This window comes from Rhinopithecus roxellana, chromosome 6 (genome assembly GCF_007565055.1).
Source record: "Rhinopithecus roxellana isolate Shanxi Qingling chromosome 6, ASM756505v1, whole genome shotgun sequence".
Lineage (NCBI taxonomy): Eukaryota > Metazoa > Chordata > Mammalia > Primates > Cercopithecidae > Rhinopithecus > Rhinopithecus roxellana.
Window position 1 is genome coordinate 13102301 of NC_044554.1, and position 11630 is coordinate 13113930.

Here is an 11630-nt window from a genome sequence, read left to right on the forward strand (position 1 = left end):
TACATGTCATGCTACATTTGTTAAAAACCCATGGGATATTATAACTACAACATCAAGAGCAAATTTAATGTAAACTATGAACTTTGGGTAACAATGATGTGTCAATTCTGCCTCAATTGTAACAAATGTACCACTTTGGTGCAGGATGTCAATGGTGGGGAATGATAATCCAGATGAAGCAATGGGGATAGATTATAAACTACCAGTAGAGAGAGTTCTCTGTATTGTCTTCTCAAATATGATATTAACCTAAAACTGCTCTTTAAAATACATATAAAAAAGGTTAAGAACTTAAGATAAAATTTTTGTGGAGAACTTTTGGACTCCCAAGAGTACATTTGTGAATCCAGTTAAGAGAAGCAATGTGTGAGGCATGTTGTATGCCTTATTTCCAATTCTTACAATCACCTGCAGGATACATATTATTATCCTAATTTTAGAGATGAATTAACTGCGGCAGGTTGAAGTAAATTGCCCCAAATCACACTGCTAGTAACTGGGAGGACAGGATTTAAATTCAAATCTATGTAAGTGAATGAAAACCCCATGCTCTTGACCATGATATCCCACTGCCTCCCATTTGGACCTCAGCTTACCTGGCATGTACTTACCTGGCTTCATGTCCATCTCGGCCATGGGTGTCCAATCTTTTGGCTTCCCTGGTCCACACTGGAAGAAGAATTATCTTGGGCCACACATACAATATACTAACACTGCCGGGCCTAGCAGCTCATGCCTGTAATCCCAGCGCTCTGGGAGGCCAAGGCGGGCAGATCACTTAAGGTCAGGAGTTTGAGACCAGCCTGGCCAACATGGTGAAATCTTCTCTCTACTAAAAATACAAAAATTAGCTGGGCATGGTGGCGAGCACCTGTAATCCCAGTTACTCTGGGGGCGGGGGCAGAAGAATCACTTGAACCTGGGAGGTGGAGGTCGTGGTGAGCCAAGATTGCACCACTGCACTCCAGCTTGGGTGACAGAGCGAGACTCCATCTCAAAAAAACAAAAAACAAACAAACAAAAAAACCATACTAATACTAACAATAGTTATGAGCTAAAAAAAAATCACCAAAAAATCTCATAGTGTTTTAAGAAAGTTTACAAATTTGTGCCGGGCCACATTCAAAGCCATCCTGGGCCACATGGAGCCTGCAGGCCATGGGTTGGCCAAGCTTGATGTAGGCTCTTCTCAGCCTGTTTTTTTTATGTGTGTGTGTGTGCTTCTCCATTCATTCCAGCTGTGTTGCTTCCAGAACCCCTGATCTACCCTCAGCCCAGTCCTCAGTCTTAATTCCTATCCCTGCTCACTCAGTTCTTGCCAACCTTATTCTAGCTAGTTATCCTCCTAACCAGCGTTATGGGTACCTCCAGTGTTTGATTCCACCCCTACCTGTGTAACCAGGTGCATTCAGCCAGGCCTCACTCAGCCCAGCCCAGAAGAATAAGTCAGGGCCCTGTCCTAGTATAATTCTGAGTCACAACAGTTTGAGCCATGAAACAGAAAAACCCATGACTCCTTCCGCTGCTGCTGGAGGAAACCATGTCTTCTCAGGGAAAACCGGTCAGCTACCCAGCTGGGAGTGAGAATCGCTGGGTAGAACTCCAGGGATCTTCGTGGCAGCTGTTACATCTTCTGTCTATGAAAGTGAAGCAATGTCTTCCAGAAGTCAGGTGGGTGCTATGGCATAGTAAAAATAAGAGGCCATTAACTGAGCTCCATGTCCCCAAGTCCTAGTGACAGTCTACTCAGGGGCCTCGGAGAACTTGGGAAGGGTTGAGGCATTCTCATCTGAGTCAAGGCTAACACCATGAATGCCAAGGCCAATAATGATTCTATATTTGAGAGTTGAGAGCATGTTCAGTCCTCAGAAGCCGTGGTCCTGATTTCCTTCTCCCTGATGAGCATTTCCACCAGCCTCACAATTATACCTCTGAGCTGGTGCAGGGCTATTGATCCCATGGTACCCACCCATCACCATTCCCCCATAGCCCCACATCAAAGAGTTCATCAAGACCAAGTTTTTAGCAATAGTTTATTATCCATTCATCTCCTTCAGTCCTCTCTGAAAAAATAAAACCAGGGAAGTGAAGCTATGAAATGACTAGAAGGCTTTCAGTGATAGAGTCGTGCATGACTGCTGCTCATTCTTAGCATGTTCTCTACCAGATTCACCTGCAAAGGCCTTACACTTGCCCAGACACATAACAGGTAGAAGCAGAGAGAATAATCTTCTGGACTCAGCCTAGTCACAAAGCAAGGTTTCTATGTTTGGCAAATAACAGTTTTATTACAATTTGGCTTCATACATAATTATCCACAGTTAAGAATGTACTAATTTGTGATCATGAATATTTCATCCTTGTGACAGTTGTATTTTTCAAAATAAATTATTTAGTCATCCTCCACTGTATAAAAGGTGTATTAATTTCCTATTGCTATTGTTACAACTCCCACAAACTTAGCAGATTCAACAACATATAGTTATTATCTTAGAGTTCTGTAGGTTAGAAGCCCAATACAGGCCTCACCAGGTTAAAATCAAGGTGTAGACAGGGATATATTCATTTTGGTAGCTCTGCAGAGAAGACGTTTCCTTCTCTTTCCCAGCTTCTAGAGCCTGTCTGCATTCTTCGGCTTGTGGTCACTTCCTCTACCTTCAAAGCCAACAATGTTGAATCTCTCTGACCCTTCTTACATTGGTTGCATTTTTTTCTGTGACCACAGCAGGGAAAAGTTCTCCACTTTTAAGGACTTGTGTGATTACATGGGTCCCACTGGGATTATCCAGGATAGTCTCCCCGTCTCAAAATCCTTCACTTACTCACATCTGTAAAATCCCCTTTGTCATGTAAGGTAACGTATTCCCAAATTCTGGGGATTAGGAAGTGAATATCTTTGGGAGGTCATTTGCCTACTGCAAAATTAAAGGATAAGCTTAATGCCATTCATACTTTAAGTGCCTCTCATAATGCCAGAGCTTGTGAATTAAGAGTTTATGAGACTGGTATCATATATCTCAATTTTTTAAGAGAAAGACCATCTTTCACTTATTAGGCTTATCAGCAGTACAGAACCAATTATTTGTCAAAGAGTATCTACTGAAGCCTACACTACGAGATAGGTCTACCATGTAGAGCATGGTAGCGCATGATCTTTTAGGGAACAGGGTTTGAAGTATACGCTAATTTCACAGTGCTCCATCCAGAAGGCCCTGTCATGCTTCTGGATTTACAGGTTAAATACAAAACTGTCGAAGTGTATTTTAAACTGGTGGAAGTCAAATTCTGGGCCATGTCAACTTCAAACATGGTATCCAGATGGGTCAACACCATGCTCTGCAATCTGCTCCTTGAAGATCAGGCGGCCCCAGGTGCCAATTCTTCTCCTACAAAGAGATCTGGATTAGTGCTGTCCAAGAGAACCTTTTGCAGTGATGGAAATGTTCCATAATCAGCACTGTTCAATACAGCAGCCACTGGCTTTATGTGGCTACTGAGCATATAAAATGTAGCTAGTGTGACTAAGTAACTGATTTTTAAATTTTGATTAATTTAAATTTAATATAAATAGTCACATATGGCTACTGGCTACCATATTAAATAGGGCAGATTAAAACCCTTTGGGAAAAAGAGAACTTGGCTTGGGCATCAAGGTCATGTTTTGATCCTGTTGACCCTGTCTAGAGGGATGCAGAATCAGGCATTCCATTCTACTGTGCATGAGTCACTGCAAACTCAAAGCATTTCCAGGGTTCTGAAAGCTCAACTAAGCACCAAGCCTACTCATTCAGCATCAACACACATAGCACCCTGAGTGTCCAAAGCCACAGGGTTTATGTTCTAGACCACAGGACTGGCTACCTGGCCGTGCTCAAGGTGGTAGGATCAATGGACAAGAATGTGCAAGAATTTACAACTCAGCCTTGCCATCCTTTGCATCTCTCAGCAGAAAGCAGCAGGAAAAGGCACAGACTATAGCATGGCTTGGCCTCTGTGGTTACAGAGGCCAAGTACCCCTAACACCCAGATATGGTAATCATGCCTTACTTCTTAGTTTATTCCCACCATTACATTTTGCAAACTGGAACTCCTAGGAGATTAGAAGGATATGCTGATCAAAAAAAGGGGACATATTCAAGGAGTGTCCCTAGGTCAACTCTTCATTCAGTCTGTCATATGCCTAGTAACTCTAAGTGATAGGTACACTGGTATAATCCTGAGCCTCCCAAGGTACAGCCTTTCACTACTATTCATCATATTGGCTAAGGTGTTCACCAACAGAGCTCATTTTCTATCAGACCTACAAGAAACCTACAGTGGCTATAGCTGCCCAGATGTGCATATGAAATGCATTTCATTTTTATGGATCCTCCTAATCGGATTGCTTCAGTAATATAGCCCCAGTTTATGCCCCAATTTTTACAAAGCCAAAGTTAAAAACAATTTGTCTTTTATGCTCTACTGCCACCATCACTAAGCTCTCACTGCTCCTTACAGCTATATTTTCCCAATACATCCATCTGTTCGGCTACATTTACTCTACTTCTTGCCAGCCCCCAAAATTTCTTAAAGCCATCAAGGTAGTAATAACTACCAGTACGAATGTCCTGTTGACAGGCCAATTTATACCTTATCTTTCACCAGATCAGATCTACCTATAAGATTCAGTTGAATCCCTGGAGAACCTGTCCCTGTCAGGAACCTAGTAGAGATACTCACCAAAATCCTCATTTCACTCAATTCATCCATATATCCCAAACTCCAAGTAGATGAAAAACACTTCCCAGTCTTACTTCTGTTGCCTAGGTCATCCATTCTGGTGGACTGGAGCCACAGGAACTCTTCATCCCCCAAGTCTAACCCCTCCTTCATAGCCCCTTCCTCTTAGGCACCAAGATTGATGTCACGTCACAGCAATAGTCCCAGGCTGCTTCCTATCCTCATCAAAGAAGCCAGTGAATTTCAGGCAAAAAAGCTTCAGTTCACTGTCTGAACTACTATTGTGCCTCTGACATACCCAACCTTCCAATAATAATACCCTTTTATCACCATTAAGTATCAGGACCTAATAAACCGGGCCTTGAATAGAGGAAAATAATGCCTCAAGATAGAGGTCTTTTAAGAAAAGGCCATCCCTCTTAAAAAAAGGGCTGTTCTCTCATTCATTCCATCTCAGTGGATGGACAACTGGATTCAATAAATCTTTTTGCTCACCTCCATATGCCAAGCTCTGTGCTACGCACTAGGGATCCTAAAATATTTTCTGGGCTCTCATGGATCTCACAATCTAGAGAGGAGAAAAGCAGATAAATCTATCATTCCAATACAGAGCAATTATGTTCTATGAAAGAAATAAGACAAGGGCATTCAAAGGGCATGTTTCTCATAATGGGGAGCAGGTTGTGGTAGACAGAGAAGACATACTGAGTAGAGCAGCAAGTAGGTGAATGGGAGTTAGGGGAATGGGAGTTAGGTGGGAGGCAGATATTCTGGCAGCAGGAGTAACATGTCCAATAGCACAAAAGAGCTTTACGATCAACCAGTAGACGGACCACCAGAGTCTGAGGCATGCAAGATGAAGCAGGGGGGCATCCCTAGAAAGGGGCAGGTATCCCATGCTGAAGGGCTTTATTTTATTCTGAAGGTGCCAGGAAAACCACGGAAGACTTTTTAAGCCCGAGAGAGATATGATCAAGTCTATTTCAAAATAAGGGCTGTAACCACAATACACAGACTGAGTGGGAAGCCACGTCTGGAGGCTAGAGGACTTGTGATTCAAGAGTGAGATGACAAGAGTCAAATTATTTTTGACAAGAATGCAAGACCATTCAATAGGGGAAAAGACAGTCTTTTAAACAAGTAGTGCTAGAAAATCTGAATATCCACATGCAAAATAATGAAGTTGGATCCTTAACTAACAACATATGCAAAAATTAACTGAAAATGCATCAAAGACTTAAACACAAGAACTAAAAATGATAAAACTCTTCAAAGAAAACATGCAGCAAAGCTTTACAACATCAGATTTGGCAATGACTTTTTTGGATATGACACCAAAGACATAGGCAACAAAAATTTTTAAATAGACATGTTAGACATCATGAAAATTTAAAAATTCTGTGCATCGAAAGACACTATTAAGAGTAAAATGGCAACTCACAGAACGTGAGAAAATATTTGCAAATCCTGTATCTCAAGAGGGATTCATATGCAGAGTATCTAGAGCCCTAGAACTCAACAACAAAACCACCCAATTAAAAAATGGGCAAAGGACTGGAATAGACATTTCTCCTAAAATATAGGCAAATAACCAATAATCACATGAAAAGATGCTCAACATCACTTATCATTAGGGAAATGTAAATCAAAACTACAATGAGATACCACTTCACACCCACTAGGACGGCTAGTATCAAAAAATTAGAAAATAACAAGTGTTAGGACGATATGGAGAATTGAAACACTTATGCACTGCTGGTGGGAATGTCACATGGTGCAGCTACTGTGGAAATAGTATTATGGATCCTCAAAAAATTAAAGATAGAATTGCTATATGATCCATTAATCCCACTTTTCAAAGAGATATTTGTATGTCCACATTTATAGCAGCATTATTCACAATAGCTAAAAAATGGAAGTAACCCAAGCATCCATCAATGAATAATTAGATAAACAAAATGTGATATATACATAAAATAGACTATTATTTAGCCTTTAAAAGGAAGGAAATTCTGACATATGCTACAACATGGATGAACATGTTAAGTGAAATGTTAAGTAACATGTTACAAGATATGTTAAGTGACATGTTAAGTGAAATAAGCCAGTCGCAAAAAGAAAAGTACTGTATGAATGCACTTATATGAAGTACTTAGAATTAGTCAAAATAATAGAGATAGTGGAGTGTTGGTTGCCAGAGGCTGAGGAAGAAGAAACTGGCCAATAATTGTTTAACGGGCACAGAGTTCCAGTTTTATGAAATGGAAAGTGTTCCAGAGACAGATGATGGTGATAGCTGCACAAATGGTAAATGTATTTAATTCCACTGAACTGTACACTTAAAAATTCTTTGGGAAGGTGAGTCGGGCAGATCACCTGAGGTCAGGAGTTCAAGACCAGCCTGGCCACCATGGTGAAACCCCATCTCTACTAAAAATACAAAAATTAGCTGAGCGTTGTGGCACGTGCCTGTAATCCCAGCTACTCAGGAAGCTGAGGCAGGAGAATTGCTTAAATCCGGGAGGCAAAGGTTGCAATGAGCCGAGATAGCACCATGCACTCCAGCCTGGGTGACAGAGTGAGACCCTGTCTAAAAAAAAACAAACAACAACAAAAAATTCTTAAGATGGTAAATTATATATTATTTATATTTTACCACAATAAAAAAATTGGGGTGGCAGGGAGAGAGATGACAGTGGCAAAGGTGATAGAGAAATGGGCATTGAGAACTATTTGAGGTATAAATATTAGAGGTAGGAATGATAGGGCTTGATAATTCAAGTGGCTATGGGGAGACTGAAGGAGCAGCAGGACTCCAGGAGGACACCAGGTTTCTGGTTTGGACAACTGGGTAGTTGGCATCATTTGCTGAGACAGGGAATATAGTTGTCTCATCAGAAGACCCGATGAGGCCTCCGTTCCCCGAGACCATTTCTCACCCTTGACTTACATCAGCTTCACTTCCTGGATCCTTGGGCTTTCATGGTTTCTACCATAGTGTATATTAATCAAGCTTCAGCCTCCAGCCTTTCTCTGCCCAGTTGGCTGCTCTCTGAAGAGACATCTACCCTGATTCCATTCTTGTTCTTTCCCTGCCCCTTGACACCTTCATAGGGTGGATTCTTCAGTTCACCTCACTGACAGCTAGTCAATTCCCTACCCTAATTAGCCAGCCCAATCACCTGTGCACTTAACCAACCCACCCACCTCATCACTGAGGCCTCTATTCACTATCCCCGCTGGCCTTTGCCTTGCCACCACTCCAGGCTCCATACATCCCAGCCTGAACCCAGCCCCTTTCTGAGTCACTCAAAGCTCAGCCAAAATGTAAGTTTGATATCAATCCACAGCAAAGTTCTTGCACAGACCATAAAAGAGATATTTTCTGAACCCTAAGAAGAAAAGGTGATGGTATGTAGGAACTCACATAGGTTTGCCAAGAATAAAATTGAATACTTCCCTTTTTGAATAAGTTTAGTGGATTAATCAGGAAAATGCTGTGAACAGAAAGGAATTTGACCAAATTTTTCAGGCCATTATAGACAAGACTGAATGATAATACAATCAGGTGTGTTCATATTTGGTTGAATAACTATAGCCCAGGAGTATTAATTGATTAATTCCCCTACAAGTGCTCAAAGACTCTCCTTGGTCCTACCTTTAACAAAGCTCTTATCAAGTATTTGGACAAAGAGAGGCATCACATGTATTAAGATCTGAGAATGACGTTGAGCTAGATAATTTAATTGGTAATCAAACTGAAAGAACTGAAAGATCTACGTAAGTTGAAATAATGGGTCACAACCAACAAGAAAATAATGGAGATAAAGTCCTTTTAAGACCAAGAAACACATGTGCAAGGATACAAAATGAGTGATATCTGAACAAGTTTATTTAAAACAAACAAAAAACTCAGGGTCTAGGTGCTTCAAGGTCAAAAGAAACCTACTCACTGCTCCAAGCCCACAGTGCAGTTGGAGGCAGCAGTCACTGCAGATGGTGTCCAGAACAAAGGAGGCGAAGACTCCCCACTGCTGTGACTATAACCTCCAGCTTGTGGTGGTGGGCTTCAGAGGGCCTTCACAAATTTGGCAGTGGCAGCCTCTAGAGTAGAATTTTAAAAGGGAGGGTTTAACTTTATATACCTTGACTTAATGCATATTTAGCATTTATTATTTTGCATTTAAAAACAAAGAAAGAAAAAATCTGAAGTATAACATGTTAGTTGAGGATGTAGAATTTGGAGTCAGATGGAGTGTTCAAATTTCTATTTAGCTACTTAGCTGTGGGAGCTGGGGCAGGTCATATCATTTCTTCGGCCCTTGGTCTTCTCATCCCAAACAATGGGAAGATAGTGGCACCATAAATTTCCCTAAGAGTTTATCTAAAAGACATGTCTAAAGCACCTGGCACATAATCAACACTCTCACTCCAACCATAATCAGAGAAGGACCCGGACTAAGGGTCTGGAAAAGGGAAGAGAGATCCTGAGAAGGAAACAATAACTGCTTGAGAGGTTGAAGTATTTGAAAGGTTATTATGGGGAAGGAGAATAACTCTTTTTTTGGTATTGCTCCAACAGGCATAATTGAAATCAACAGGTAGAAATTCTTGTGGTGGAAATGCCTTTCCACTCATCACAAGGAAGAATGTCTCAACTCAGGCCACTCATAAAAAGTGGTGAGTGCCCCATGGCTGGAGGTTTTACAGTGGAGGTTGTACAACCACCTGCCAGAGATGATATTCAAGGAGGTCTTACCCTGGGAGTCTGGTTAGCTTGGTGTTCTGAAACTGGATTGATCATTAGAAACATAAGGAGAGCTTTTCCAAATGCCAGTTCCATGGCCACACGCAGTCCTAATGAATCAGAATGGCTGTGGGGGCAAAAAGAATATGGATTTTCTAAAAGTTCACCAAGAGACTGATGAAAAACCAGGCTTGGAAACCACCAGGTTATAACCTTTCTGTTTCCTTGAGTTTAAGAATGTACAACTTGACATATGTTGCGCTGAATTTTGAACAATAAGGTAAAGTCAACTAGGACCAGGGTGTCTTTGAAGGAAACAGGAAAGGAGAAAGAGTGTGAATAAGTGAGTTACCCCATCCCTGCAACAACCCAGGCATGACCAGGGTACAAAGACTCCTTGTCCAGGCAATGATATGAACCCATGGGGACCCTGCTGCCCTCTGACAAGGGAACACTTGGATATATGTCAACTTTCTGCAAACCACCAGCATAAATTTTCTTTAAAACCAAAGTCACAAATAATCCCCCCCAATAGAAGCATATGACTTATTTTGTTTTCACACAAGCTCAGTCTTAGATAAAACAGGAGACAGAGAGAGCGATATCAAGATGTTACAGCCAAAGAAGGAAGCAGAGGAGAGGGGCAGCCTTTGTTACTTTTTAATTGGAAAAAGATCTTATTTCAGACAGCAAGACATTTAAGAAATGCCATTAATTGTTTGCTGCTGTCACCAATGAGAAAAAGGTGAACAGGTAGGAAGCAGACTTCTAAAATTAGCTATCTTTAAAAGTTGAGGAGTCCTTACTTCTAGCAGAGGCAGGTTACTGTATTAAATACTAACAAAGTATGAGTTAACAGTGACTTCTCCAGTCCTCTTAACTGGTTAACCTCTTAGTTCTAATAAGATACTGGTTTATTGTCAGGGCACAATTTCCTAACCTTTGTGCAGAGGACATTTAAGGAATCTAAGAATGCAAATATGCACCAAATAGGTGTAGCCGGATAAATTGGTCTCAAGCATATTTTTTATTGCTGTTTTTGAAATTTATATAGACATTGAAATTAAAATACATATTTAAAAAGCATTACTGAATTCACAGCAGCTTTTCATTGGCACAAACTGTCCCAATCAATGGGTACCAAAGTACAAGTAGTATCATCTGGGCATGCACGAACCTTTTCCTGCTGGAAAGAGTGAAAGCTAAGCTCAATAGCTTAGGAAGAGCCTATTTGGGTTCTTTTTCCTCCCGTGCACACTACAAATAGCTTTTCCTTAGTTCATACTGAGCTGGCTCTTCAGGAGCAGACAGGAAATGAGATGGGAGTGCAGGGAGAGACTGGGAGAAAACAGCAATGATTTAGCTGCTCTTCTCGTTGTGTGGGAGAGGTCTACTTCCCACCTATGGAAATCTTCATACATTTTTTTCCTGCAAACAGAGTCCTCTGGGGCTGCCAACATCAGTGAAATAAAGGGTAATTTAGTTTATCTTGAAAACAAAACAACCCAAAACCCACTGCTATTATCAAAACTGAAGAATTACTGGGAGGAGGGATTCCCTGAATTATTCACTGCCCTCAAGCAGTTTACAAAATAGTAGGGATGCCACCAAAAAAGAAATGGGAAAAAAATTTTATGCATGCTCAAAAGTTGGACACAGTAATTTATTAGTTTATATTAAATTAAATTATGTACAATTCGTAAACCTTTTTTAAATGATGAAATTCGGTGCTGTCAAGTTGTTGAAAATGTACACCCACATCCTGCTGGTAGCAGGGTAAATTGGTACAATCCTTTACCAAAGCAATTTGATACTACATTCAAGAACCTTAAAATGTTCACACCCCTTGATCCAGTAACTTAAAGGAAATTTATTTTAAGAAAATAAGTCAAGGCCAGGTGCAGGGGCTCATGTCTGTAATCCCAGTACTTTGGGAGGCTGAGGTGGGAGGATCACGAGGTCAGGAATTTGAGACCAGCCTGACCAACACGGTGAAACCCATCTTTACTAAAATACAAAAATTAGCTGGGCGTGGTGGCAGGTGCCTGTAATCCCAGCTACTCAGGAGGCTGAGGCAAGAGAATCATTTGAACCCGGGAGGCAGAGGTCGCAGTGAGACAAGATCGTGGCACTGCACTCCAGCCTGGGCAATAGGGCAAGACTC

General features: G+C 41.2%; 1 long non-coding RNA gene across 1 annotated transcript; it reads right to left on the reverse strand.

Moving 5' to 3' along the window:
* Positions 1-2032: 2032 nt before the first annotated feature.
* LOC115898260 lies at positions 2033-11425 on the reverse strand. Its single transcript, XR_004057947.1, has 3 exons — positions 9479-11425; positions 5215-5287; positions 2033-3386 (listed from the first exon to the last, which is right to left on the reverse strand). It is a non-coding gene; the product is annotated as an uncharacterized LOC115898260 (long non-coding RNA).
* Positions 11426-11630: the final 205 nt, after the last annotated feature.